Genomic DNA, 12,097 nt, shown 5'->3' on the forward strand with positions numbered 1-12,097 from the left:
ACACTGCTCCCGTATTATGACATAGCGTGGCAGGTTGTGTTTTATTACTTCACATGTTTTGCGGAGCTCCGCCGCCTTCTTTGATGATCTGATCTACGACCTGGTTAGGGAGGAGAGGTCTTAACCTTCACTCAGCCGTGACCTCCTGCAGGGGTCAAGTAAAGGGTAGGTGTCACTCACTCCAAGCAGCCAAATGTGGTGCGGCTATGTGAGGTTAAGCCCGTCTCCGGAGAGGACATGCGATATGCACGTTACCTGGCTACCTTATTTAAATGCGCGTGCATAGATTCCTGGCTGTGGAACTGGAAAGAGCCATCGATTGTGAGCGAAAGTCAGTGAACGGAATAGAAAAACAGAGGGCTGAATCTCGGAGCATGTTCCAAAAACAGGTCAAGAGTTTTCTTGTGTTGTTGTTCTTTCGTGCACTTTCAAGGTCCAAAACATCCTCTTCCTTCCCGTAGCCTTTTAGCTAGCGGGAGCAGGCCGTTTATCATGACACAGCGATATCCGATGCCTTTGCAGAAATACTTTCCTTTCCTGCAGGAAGGAATTCACCGGGTCTTTAATCATAGCAAGAGACTCGACTGACAAATACATATTAGAGATGGTTTGGAGCTGCATTTTCCCCCACTTTTATTGTTGTTCCTCTACATGTCCATGCATAACCTTGAGGAATGGAATGGTCTGCACTGTTAAACGGAACCATATTCTTCATGGAGCGAAGAGAGCACTGTGAATTGAAAACGATCACATAATGTGCTTTCAGATAGGATCTCTGAAAGGCATTAAGGTCTGGCCAGCATGTGTGTCACATTACACCGAGGAGGGGGGGGGGGGGGAGAAAAAAATGGCAAAATAAGCCTATTCTGAGACTTTCCTACATATATGTTGGCGAACCGTGCTTTTGCAAGGAGCAGCTCGGAATAGAAATGTTGTTTTGACAGCAGACCTGCTGCCTCTGGAGTGGCTGAAACCTGTTTAGAAATATCACAGATCACTCCCTGCTTGTACGCTGTACTTGTATGGAATGTGTAATACAAGAAGTAAAACAATCCCAAATAAGAACATACTGTGCTCAGTAAAACCCTGCACATCCACATTTGAGGAAAAAACAATCAGGTATTCATATGGATTTTGGAGTGAACGGGAAAAGTAACCATCACCCTCCATCTACTAAAAAGTCTCTTTGTTGCCCTCATTTCTGATTTTGCCATTTCGTTTTGAGGGTATATGATATTGGCCGTCATGGTGAACACACTAAGATCATTCTTCATGAGCCAACAGAGCAACTCAAGCATTAAGACGGGAATTGTGAGCCTCCTCTATTTGATCTACCTCCATGCTCTTCGGAGCCACCGTGGAGTTGCGCCCCTGCTTGCCTCATTTCCTGGCCTGCTTGAAAGATCACAAGCCTGGGCCTCTTCTGGCCTGCTTGGCCCACAAAAGCCCCTTCTAATCCTGCTGCTTGCTCACAATTAATCTTCCTAGTTGCCACATTATTAACAGCACCACCCACAGACCACTGGATAAAGCCTTGGGCTGGTTTTGGTCCTGCGGGATGTCAGTCACCTTGCTTGCAGTGTTACCACCCACCCAGTCTATGTGCTATGCATGACACCACCACTTCACCTCCTCAGCATCATGTCTGCTGATCAAACACACAAGCCATTCAACATCTGTGGCTGTCACTTCCCGTCCTGTCCAGAACAACAATCTACCCCACCCACAGAGTATCAATCAGCCAGCTATCGCATCCTGTGATCCTCCCTTTTCTCCTCTCAGACCTTCCTCGGTATACTCCTCCACATCTGCACTTCTTCACGTGTCACTGACATGTAAGGCATCTATATATATATATATATATATATATATATATATATATATATATATATATATATATATATATATATATATTCCCTTATTTTTAAACTACAGACATGTGACATATGATATATTATATGATTACTCCCAGGACACAAAATTAAAAGCTGAGTGATTATCTCACAATGTCAACAAACAAATCATATCTCTCTGATGTTTTCTGCTCCCACTCTCTTTATTGCTCCTTTTCTGCATCCTCCCTTTCTCCCCATCTCACTCCCTTGAGTTCTCAAGTCGTACCTACACTGAACAGAGGGAGGTGCTGCTGTGTCGTGTATTTAAGACGCTCTGCCCCCCCCCCCTCTCTCTCTCTCTCTCCCTCTCCCTCTCTGTGTCTCTCTGCTGTCCAGATTAGTCTGCTCATCAAGCTGAGCATTGTTTTAATTTGCTGGGCCCGGGGCATATGCTGAGTGTTCACATCATTATTGTCTCTGTGCAATGTGAGTTATCACCACAGCTTATGATAATGCGGCACAAATTTACAGGCTGGGGAGCGCCATGGATTCTGTGATAATAAAGGGTGGACAGAGGGGAGTGGAAATAGGGAGAGAGAAATGAAGTGTGTGTGTGAGTGTGTGTGTGAGAGAGAGAGAAAGCGGGAGAGAGAGAGAGAAGGGTGGTGGCAGAGAGAGGAAGCTCTGTTGGATGTCATTATGAAAGATGATTCCCGTGCTGGATAATACATCACACCGATGCTGTCTGTCTTCCCCCTTTCGATGTTGTTATGCGAAATAAATGCTGATAAACCCAGAGGCAATAGTGATTATTACTTCCAACACATCACCATGAGAGTGGGGAGCAGGATTAGGGAGACAGGGGAGAGGGACGGAAGAGACAAGGAAAGCAAAAAAAAAAAAACACAAAGAGCGTAACCACCTCCACCGTGGGGTTCCTGAAAATATGAGATACGGAAAAAAGGGAGTCGGGGGAAGGCTGGCGTATATCGAGGTGTTTTACAGATGTAGTGGCAACAAAGTTTACAAAGTTTAGCGAGCTCCGCTGTCAATTTTCAAATCTTGATGGGTGCTATATTACAGATTTTCGTGCTGACATCAACCGATTTAGAAAGATTTCACGAGAACGTGATGGTGATGTTGGCTGCAACAGAGTTATGTACAAAAGTACATAAAGTGAGTGTTTTTTCCTCTCTTGCAGCCCGGCTCCGAGGCCTCACCCCGACCGGCTCATCCCGACACAGGTGGCTCCCGCCTCGCCATCGCCTCGCCTCACCTCCCTCCTTAAGACTGACCAGCAATACAATCTAATTACAGCCGCGCTACAGAGGGAGACCAGTGTAAACACCAGCCCTTTTTATCTCCTTATACATCTGGACAAGTAGACAAAGTGCTAAAAGGAAATAAATGTGGCCTGACAGCCACATCAAAGAGTTCAGCCAGAGGCTTACTGCTACTTAGGGCACAGGAATGTTGTTGCTAAGCATCAGCCCGCAACCTATCAGGGTGCAAAGAGGGCCCTGTCCTGCCTTGGAGAGGGAAAGGGGAAAAAGAGAGAGAAACGAAGACGAGAGAGGGAGGGAGGGGGAGGAAAAGGGAGGAGGGGGGCGCTGACATTGAGGGGAGGCTAGGGACTCAAGGAGATTTTTGTAGCTTAAAGCAATTGTTGGAAGAAACAAGCCTTCTGTTTTGTTTTCTCTTGACACCATTTCTGCTTTTTGTGCTCACAAAAGACATGTATAAAAATGTCTTTTGATATGTTTTCTCTTTGGGTCTATATCAAAATATTTCTTTTGTGCCCGTGCATGGAACTTTTTTCACGTCTTGTCTCTGTAAACTGGCGCTGCTTTCTGATCATGTTAGAGATCAGAGGAGACACGACTTGTGAACTTATTTGAGTCAACATTTAATGCTGGCATGACACGTTTATTTCTTCACTAGATAGAATTTTTTATGATCCTCGTGTCACACTTCTGAAGTTTAGGGGTTACGAACAATACAACATTTTTAGAACTAAACAATGAAAGGGAGAACAAGAAGCAGCCGGCTTGCAGGTTCTTACAGCGTGTAATGGGAATGATGAAATGAGGAAAGGCTCTAGCAAAGATTGCATCTACCCCTAATATACATGTACACACAGGACTTTGGTGCATACTGCAGAAAGTATTCAAACAGAAGCCTGATATTATGCACAATATATTGTATTTGTATATCATTATATAGCCAGAAAAAAGGCAAATGTAAAGGTAAAATCATTTAAATGCATAATTTACCAGCAACAATCACAAGTACGATATATATATGACCATGATTATGGCTTAGGGGAGCAGAGAAAAGATTAAAAGGCATTTTAAATCGCCGCTGTGAGCATGAAAAGCATTAATTCTGTTTTCCTAGGTAATGGCAGGGGGAAGAACATTTGATGTAATGGTGCCTGCACTTGTGGGTAGTACAGCAGTCTTTTTGCTCAGCAGGAAGGACTGCTGAGCGTGTGTTTAATGATTTACCAGTTCTACTCCAATGAACTTGCTCCGAGTAAATGTATCATATGATCACTGATCACAAGAGCAACTGTTCGGATGTTGCGCTCGGGGCGCGGGGGGGCACGCGGAGCCAACCGGCAACAGTGAACATTGCCATTTTGTGTACAGCTAAGCATCGGACAGGCAAAGGTTGAGTGCTGCTGGACGTTAATCATCCACGGCGATGACTCATATGGTAATAAGGCCGTATTTGTTTTTCAGGTTGGAATTTAAAAATCCATTCGACCTTTACTTGGAGTGTCTTGCGGAATAAGTGTAGGTGATTTAAAGCGGAAATGTATGCCTGCATTACAGGTACGCAGCACAATTAGCTTGAGGCCATTTCTTATTTTGGTCTGGTATGACCTTTTCATTGGCACGGTTTCTGTAGCAAAGACTTGAAAAAAAAAAAAAAATAGATGTCATGATTTTTTATTTTAGTTAAAACAACGATTAAGTGTATTATTCAAACTTTTGCACAAAACACAACTGCTTGTTTCATATATTTTCATAACTACAAACTATTTCTTTTATCTCTAAAACAGGAGGGGGGGAAAAAAAGGAAGAAGTGAATGTTGTGATCCACCTGTGACAAAAATCATCTTTGTCAGAGTTTTGCCTTACTTAACTGGCGCGCAAAAAGAAATATTTTCATCTTTCCTGCACAAACACACACACACACGTGTACATAAAACCACAGCAACTAAGGAGTGTGACATATCATGAGGCTTTCTGTTCTGATTAGGGGCTGTAGCTAACGTCAGAGCTGTTTTCTAGAGTGTAGGATGTTTAATAATTGAAGACTCCGGGAGCGGGCCTGTCACACCGGCTTGTCTAGAATGTTTCCTATGCAATTAGACGCAGAGAGACATTTGAAGAGGACCCACAAAAAGAGCCACAAAAAGTGACACGTGAACTTAAAGGAAATTAGCTCTTCACACGAGTGAAATGTGAAGGTTACTTAGCAATGCTTAACTCAGACTGCCGCTGTGTGAAGTGCGTCTTTGACTCAGGCTCGCTACGAAGACTGCGATTTTCTTTACTTTGAGCCGGCTTCAGTCAGCGAGATCACAGAGGGAATGAAAACTAATTTTGACTCAAGGCATACGGGAAGGAGAAGAAAAAAAAAAGAAGGGGAGAAAAAAAAAACTGAGATATGTCGAAATAATGAGATCTCTTGATGTTTTCTGGGAAGATATGGGATGATGCAGACAGATGCACAACTCACATCTTTACCTAAGGACACAAACACACACACGCACGCACACACACATGGAACATTTAACTACAACTTCAAAATACAGATTTGCATGTGCGCATGAACTCGCGTTAAAAAGCCCACACCCTTTAACGTTATTTGAATGCATGAAACACTAATGCACATGTACTTACATGCTACAGCTACGTTCACGCACGAACACACACTGATTGGTTGATTAGCACAGATGCAGGACTTGTATGATGCAAATACAGCACAACGGCAAATATTTGAACTCTGACCTCAACTCACTGCAAAAAGTCCTGGGCTCATGTGTTTGTTGGTTGTTGTTTTTACAGAAATTATTTTGGCACATAAGGTTACAAAAAAACAAAACAAAAAAAAACATTATCATAATTAAACTATATGAAAATTTGATGCCTCTTTTTTCCCTTTTTAAATGACATGACACACTGTAAACACATGGTTAATACACTCCCCATCCATCTCCACTTGCCTCTAATCCCTGACAACCTTTCGGAAAGAAAATTCCCCGCATCCGCACGTCTGAGTTTCACGTCGCAATGGTAACACTGTCGTCTTCCGCACCTATCATAAGTCACAGGCAAACGACCCAGATCCTCCGTCGCGAGACAGAACCCTCTGCGGGCCTGTAAGCTGTATCATTACACCATGTCATCTTTATGGCACGGAGCAAAGCCCGGCTCTCTAATTACACTCTGCCTACTCCATTTACCCAGACAGGGACGGAGCAGCAGGCAAACAATACATTAAAAATGGAGTGCTTCTCGCGGCTCTATGGATGCCGCCGTTGTTCTGCCGGTGGCCGCCGTTGTTCCGCTGAATGTTGTTGTTGTTTCTCTAAAAGCTGCGGAGGAGAGATAGCAGAGGGGCCACCGCGCCTTCCTCACCTCCTCTCGTCTCCGACCCTTTTCCCTCAGAAGGACTTATGAAGGTGAGCGGCCCGTGTGACAGGCCAGGGATAAAAAGAGACAATCCAGGGATAAAAATTAAATAAAAAGTAGCCGTCTTAAACAGTAATTGCGGTCCTTTTCTGAGCACGCTTTCAGATATATAAACCTGATTTACTGTCGGCGTTGTTGCCACAAATCAGAAGGCCCTCTGAGAAACACTCGTGCTATGAAATTGTTTAATCTCATCAAGTTCTGCTTTCACAGCAGGCCATAAATCACATAGTCTTTGTTATCATAGACCTCCATGAGCGCCTCTGAGGCAGGCAATGGATCGTGGGTATATATAATCTTGACTGCGCAAACAGCAGGATCTGAGCAGGCTGAAATACTTTCATATTAGCCGCGGTGCAGCTGGCGGAACACAAGCGCCCTGATGGATATCTCATTTCCTGCGCGCGGCATCTATTTCGTGCAAATTATTACTGCATAAATTTCTTGTCAACAGAAACGGCCAATTAATTAAGTTAAAAATTGCACTCGTGATCACATCTACACACGGAACAGGAGAGCCGGGGGCAATTTCACCGCTAAGTGAATTTACCGCAGGGGTCACTGTAATGAATGATTTTAAACTTTGTCATAAAGTCGCAGACAGGCCAATATCTACACGGGGGCCTCGCCCGAGACATATTTGCATAAAGCATATTTATGTGAAAATACTGGAGGACGACAGCTGGTTGTGAGGAAATAAAGTTTACAACTACAAAACAAAATGTCCGCCAACCCGCCCGCCTCGATCGTATTTCATCGAAGACGTGCGCGGAGGATTGGATGGAGATCACGGAGGAACCTTTGCCATTTAACACACAAAATATTACACATTTAACAGAGCTCCCAATCGGAATGAATTATTCATAAGGTGTGAGGTGCTGGGTGTGTGTGTGTGTGTGTGTGTGTGGGGGGGGGGGGGGGGTGTCGGTTGTTTATTCAGCTTGGGCCGTTTATCAGACAGTGAGGATCCCACGGCGGGGATGAGCTCGGAGATTTATCTGTGTTTGGGCTCCGAAGCAGATAAATCAAGGGGTGTAATCATGCTCTGAGTGGCCCAGCTGTGACCCCGGAGTGAACTAATGACACAGGGATATCTAAGTCCCTTTTCCTGTTCCTGGGTTAGGCCCTGAGGTTAGTTCCCTGTCAGACGCTGAGCTAAAGAAAGACACACACACAAAAAAAAACCAAAGGGGAAACTCAAGGCCCCTCGTGTCCCTTTGTCCTGTTTACACAACACCACAAACAGGACTGATCACCCGCTGCTAAAAATAACGCCGTCGGAACAAAGTGGCGGCAGAAGGCTACTGTACGACGGGGCTTGTTCAAACAATGGCGATGGGTATCGATTGCGAGCGTACACATCCACAGCGGTCCATGTAAAAGATACGGCTGTTTCGGCGGAGGATGTCTTCCCCGTTCCCTACAAGAGCAAAGGCTTCTCTCCTGTAGCGAGCCACGCTCTGATTTATCATGTCTTCTGCTAGCAGGCTGTCCGCTGATTAAGCCAGTGGAACTTTGTTTCACTCTCCTCCCTCTTTAATCTGTCTCTCAGCGAGATAAATTAGCCGGTGCCGTGCCAGCTCCCGCTCTCTTTACCTCCATCCCTCCCTCCCTCCGTCTCTTCCCCTCTCTCTCTCTCTCTCTCTCCTGCTCTGCTTTTCCCTCTGTTTATCTTTTCTGTCTGTCACACATTGAGAAGGGAGCAGACACATCTGCTCCTGCGCTGCTGCAGGAGATAGGGCCCGGCCTACATCCCCGGTCAGATTTAGCTAAGAGCGTCTGTGAGTGAGAACGAGAGAATAAGTGTGTTTTTCCTCCCCCCCCCCTTTTTTTTTTCCTCGGCTTGACAACATTCTGTCAAACAATCTCCCTTCTCCTTGGCCCGGGCTTATGTCTCTTTGTTGTGAGCTAATAAATCAGAGAGTATTTATGATCTGCGATCCCTATTCTTAGTCTTTTAATGGCGACACGTTTGTGGGTGAATTAAAGCTGGGGTTTTTATTCACTAGGCTGTGGGCCAAAGTGAGGCCTGGGTGCCTCTGCCTGTGAATGTTTTCCCTTCTCCGCTCTTGCCCAGGTGGTAAATCACACTCATTGTCAGCCAGCGCTAAGTTAGTGTGCGTCATCGGGGAGAGCAGGAAGCACTGGGCATAATTCTGTCCATCAGTTTAATTCATTGTATCGGTAGCTTTGTAATCTCTGGCTCATAAATTACCGGGAGCTGACAGACAAGTATTTGGTTTTTAAAAGCGGTGTTCATCAGGATTTTGGCTGGCTGTGAACACCGTTTCTCTCTGGGCTTTCTGCTCTCATGTTCAGCCATGAAGGAAATAAAAAACCTCTGTGTTTTTTTTTTGGTTTACACAAAAGACCATTAAGAGTTAAAAAAAAAAAAGAGGAAGACTACAAAGAGAGAAAAAGAAAGAGAAGGAAGAAAGGGTTCAAGGACATGACCTTGTTTGCGGGTTTTTATTTCAGGTGAAATATAAAGCCTAATACAAGGGCACCGCCGCAGCATCTGCTTTGCAGATAGTGCACTCGGCTCCCCCTTCCACGCCAGCGAATATAAATCAGGCGAGGCATCTCAATGCTAGCACTGACTTCTAGAGGCCAACAAATCTTTAACATGAGATTAAGGCCTCAGCGGAGTCATCTATCTTTGGGTGATGGAGGAAAATATCACAGCGCTCTATGGGCAATATGGTTTCACTGAGTCAGGACTGATGTGTACTAGAATGTACAGAATGCCATGTGTAATGGCCTAACAATTCATTACTCGCACACGCGGTGAATTACTTTCCACAGCGAGGATGACTCGACGGTTACAGAAGACAGAGAAGACCATTAGCTAATTATACTGGGGGGGGGAAACAAATACACATTTAATAACTCTAAATAACAAAATAAATCTATATATTTTATTCTTTCCAAAGGAATATTCCTAGAAATATAATTCCCCTCTTCTATTCTCTACAGTGCCAGGATGAAAAAAACAGACTGAACATAAGACGTGTTATGGGTATTTCCATTTAATTGTAGTAAATGTAAATGGTGTCAGCTGCTACGTGTCGACAACAACAACAAAAAAAGCAGACAAAGCTGCCAATTACCCTATAAAAACATGCATATCTTCCAAAGCATGGGTCTCCTTTGTGGGAATAACCTACCAAAGGCAACGGGTGGTTTACAAGATGCTCGCTCAGTGGATACAATTGTGCTTAGCATAAAAGGGAACACAGACTGTGAAGACCTAACAATGAACCATATCTCCCTGTGGCCCTTTTCAACGCTGCCGCATTTACATATCAAGCCACTAGCCTCGTATGTAAACACATTCCATCAGATGCCCGCCATCGCAGTCACTGAGAGCCATTTCAATCCGCCTATAGCTCGCACACTGTGTAGCATTAGACAAAGGGAGAGAGGCCTGAAAGAGACATCTCATGTCATCGCCCAAGAGAGATAATGGAATTGTTATACATCCTTGATCACAGACACTCTCACGGCATCTTGCTCTCTTTTTCACTCATTCTTTGTCTCAGTGCTCTTAAAGTGTCTCTCTATCGCGCTGCCTCTCTCTCACAAATGCGCACACACACACACAGACAGACACACAAGTGAAATTCCAGCACACTTCACTGCGATAGCTCCTCTTCTCTTTCAGGGTTTCATCTCAATAGCTTTTTTATCTGAGGACTTCAATTTGCAAGCCTAGCTGGAAGGCAGCTCCTCCTGATATGTTAATTGCAGGGTACTTAAGCGCTAAAAGATTAACATAAAACCCTTTGGAAACAAGCTAATAGTTTATGATAATTTGTGCATGGCCTTTGTCTGTCTATCATTACATTGCCTCTAGCGGTAATTTTATCAAGGGGCTGTAAAATATCATTTAAGCAAGTTCACTTTCAGATAATTAATAGTCAAAATTGTATTATTCAATTGAGCCACACTGGCACCATTAACAATATGGCAACTAAGCTATAATTAAAGTATTTTATTTTATTAACCTATTCATAACGTTGTGCAAATGATGACACTGAGACACAGAAAGGCTTTTTTTCCCCTCTTTCCCCCTTTCTCCTCTCTCTCGTGCCGAAGCACTGTCGCCAAGGCAATTACAGGAACCCGGGGTTGTCTCCTCAGTTAGCCGAGCCGACTCAAGCTTTTTGAATTAGCAGGTGGGTGCACAGCTGGCATTAACTCTCATGCAGAGGGATGAGCACACCTTCACGGGGGGAATCTGCTGAGCTGACACGTCGGAATTTGTGCCGTTTGCCAGGACAGAGAGCTTTAGATTGAGACAAAAGGTTTTAACCTGGACTTGGTGAGATGAAGAGATTCGGAGTGAAACACCTCGCCGCCCAGAGACTGACACAATGCCACGCTGTATGGGTGTGCAGTGATGGTGGGCATCTTCATCATGGGTATTTAAGAACAAAATCGACCAATCCAAAGCAGTGATTCCCCTCATAGGTCACATCCAGCTGACATTTCAAAGAATGGCTGTCTGTAATGGTCGGCGTGGGCATGCTTGTACAATACATGTGCTTGTGTGTGAATGTATACATGCTTGATAGAGACATTCTCACTCACACACACACACACACACACACACACACACACACACACACACACACACACACACACACACACACACACACACACACACACACACACACACACACACCATCCCTCTCATGAATAATACAAAAACTCCTTTTTAGCAAATAGCTCACATAGCTATTCATTCATCTGCATACCTGAAGCCTTGCAAAAATGATTGGCCTGCCATTACCACTAGGAAAAAAAAAAGGGACAGAAATGTTCCCCAAACAATTTGCTTCAAAATGAGACAGGAATGATTCTGTTCTTTTCAACGACAGAGACAGGCCCCTATGCATAATGATGTTAGCGTAATGGGGTGACAGATAGACTGGGAGACCATGACATTAGCATGAGAAACGCACCAGTGAGCAGCCGCTCAACTGTGGTCTCAGAGGGCCCTCAGACATACACTCTGAACATCGTTTGTCTCACAGCTCGACGAGGCTGACAAATGAAGACACGCCATGTTTTATGCCAGGCAATATACCATTCCACTTTAGCAAACACATGACTTAATGACAGAGGGGGAACCTGTCCCTGCATCGCACAAACCCACTATCTCTTCTCTTATTAGTGATGAATAACCTCCGACGGTGGGCAGGAACGCGGTCTCTCCCTCTCAAGGACATGTGGTGCAAAGACTCGCATTTAAAAGCTACCGAGGTCCGGCAAATTAAATGACGACGAGCAATAACAAATTCAGCTTTGGAGGGAGACTTTTCAAACGGGTTACGTGCTGAGTAAAGTGAAACCACAGCTTCACTGGGTAAAGATGTGACCTACAGTAAAAGCTATTTCCAGGCCTAATAAACTTAAGGCAAGCATGACAGTCAGGTAGAGAACACCACTGCACTTTCTATCTTTATGAGTGCGACAAATTCACAATCTCACCTTTCGGGAACTAAAATTGCGACCGTACATTTGTTTTACCAAGTGTGAAGAGACATAAGA

At 44.5% G+C, this 12,097-nt stretch overlaps 1 protein-coding gene across 2 annotated transcripts in view; it reads right to left on the minus strand.

Annotated features, from left to right (window-relative positions):
- The window catches only part of lrmda (leucine rich melanocyte differentiation associated), a 189,789-nt gene that overhangs the window by 23,910 nt on the left and 153,782 nt on the right, over window positions 1–12,097 (minus strand). The window lies entirely within an intron of this gene.

This window comes from Eutrigla gurnardus (assembly GCF_963514095.1).
Source record: "Eutrigla gurnardus genome assembly, chromosome: 11".
Lineage (NCBI taxonomy): Eukaryota > Metazoa > Chordata > Actinopteri > Perciformes > Triglidae > Eutrigla > Eutrigla gurnardus.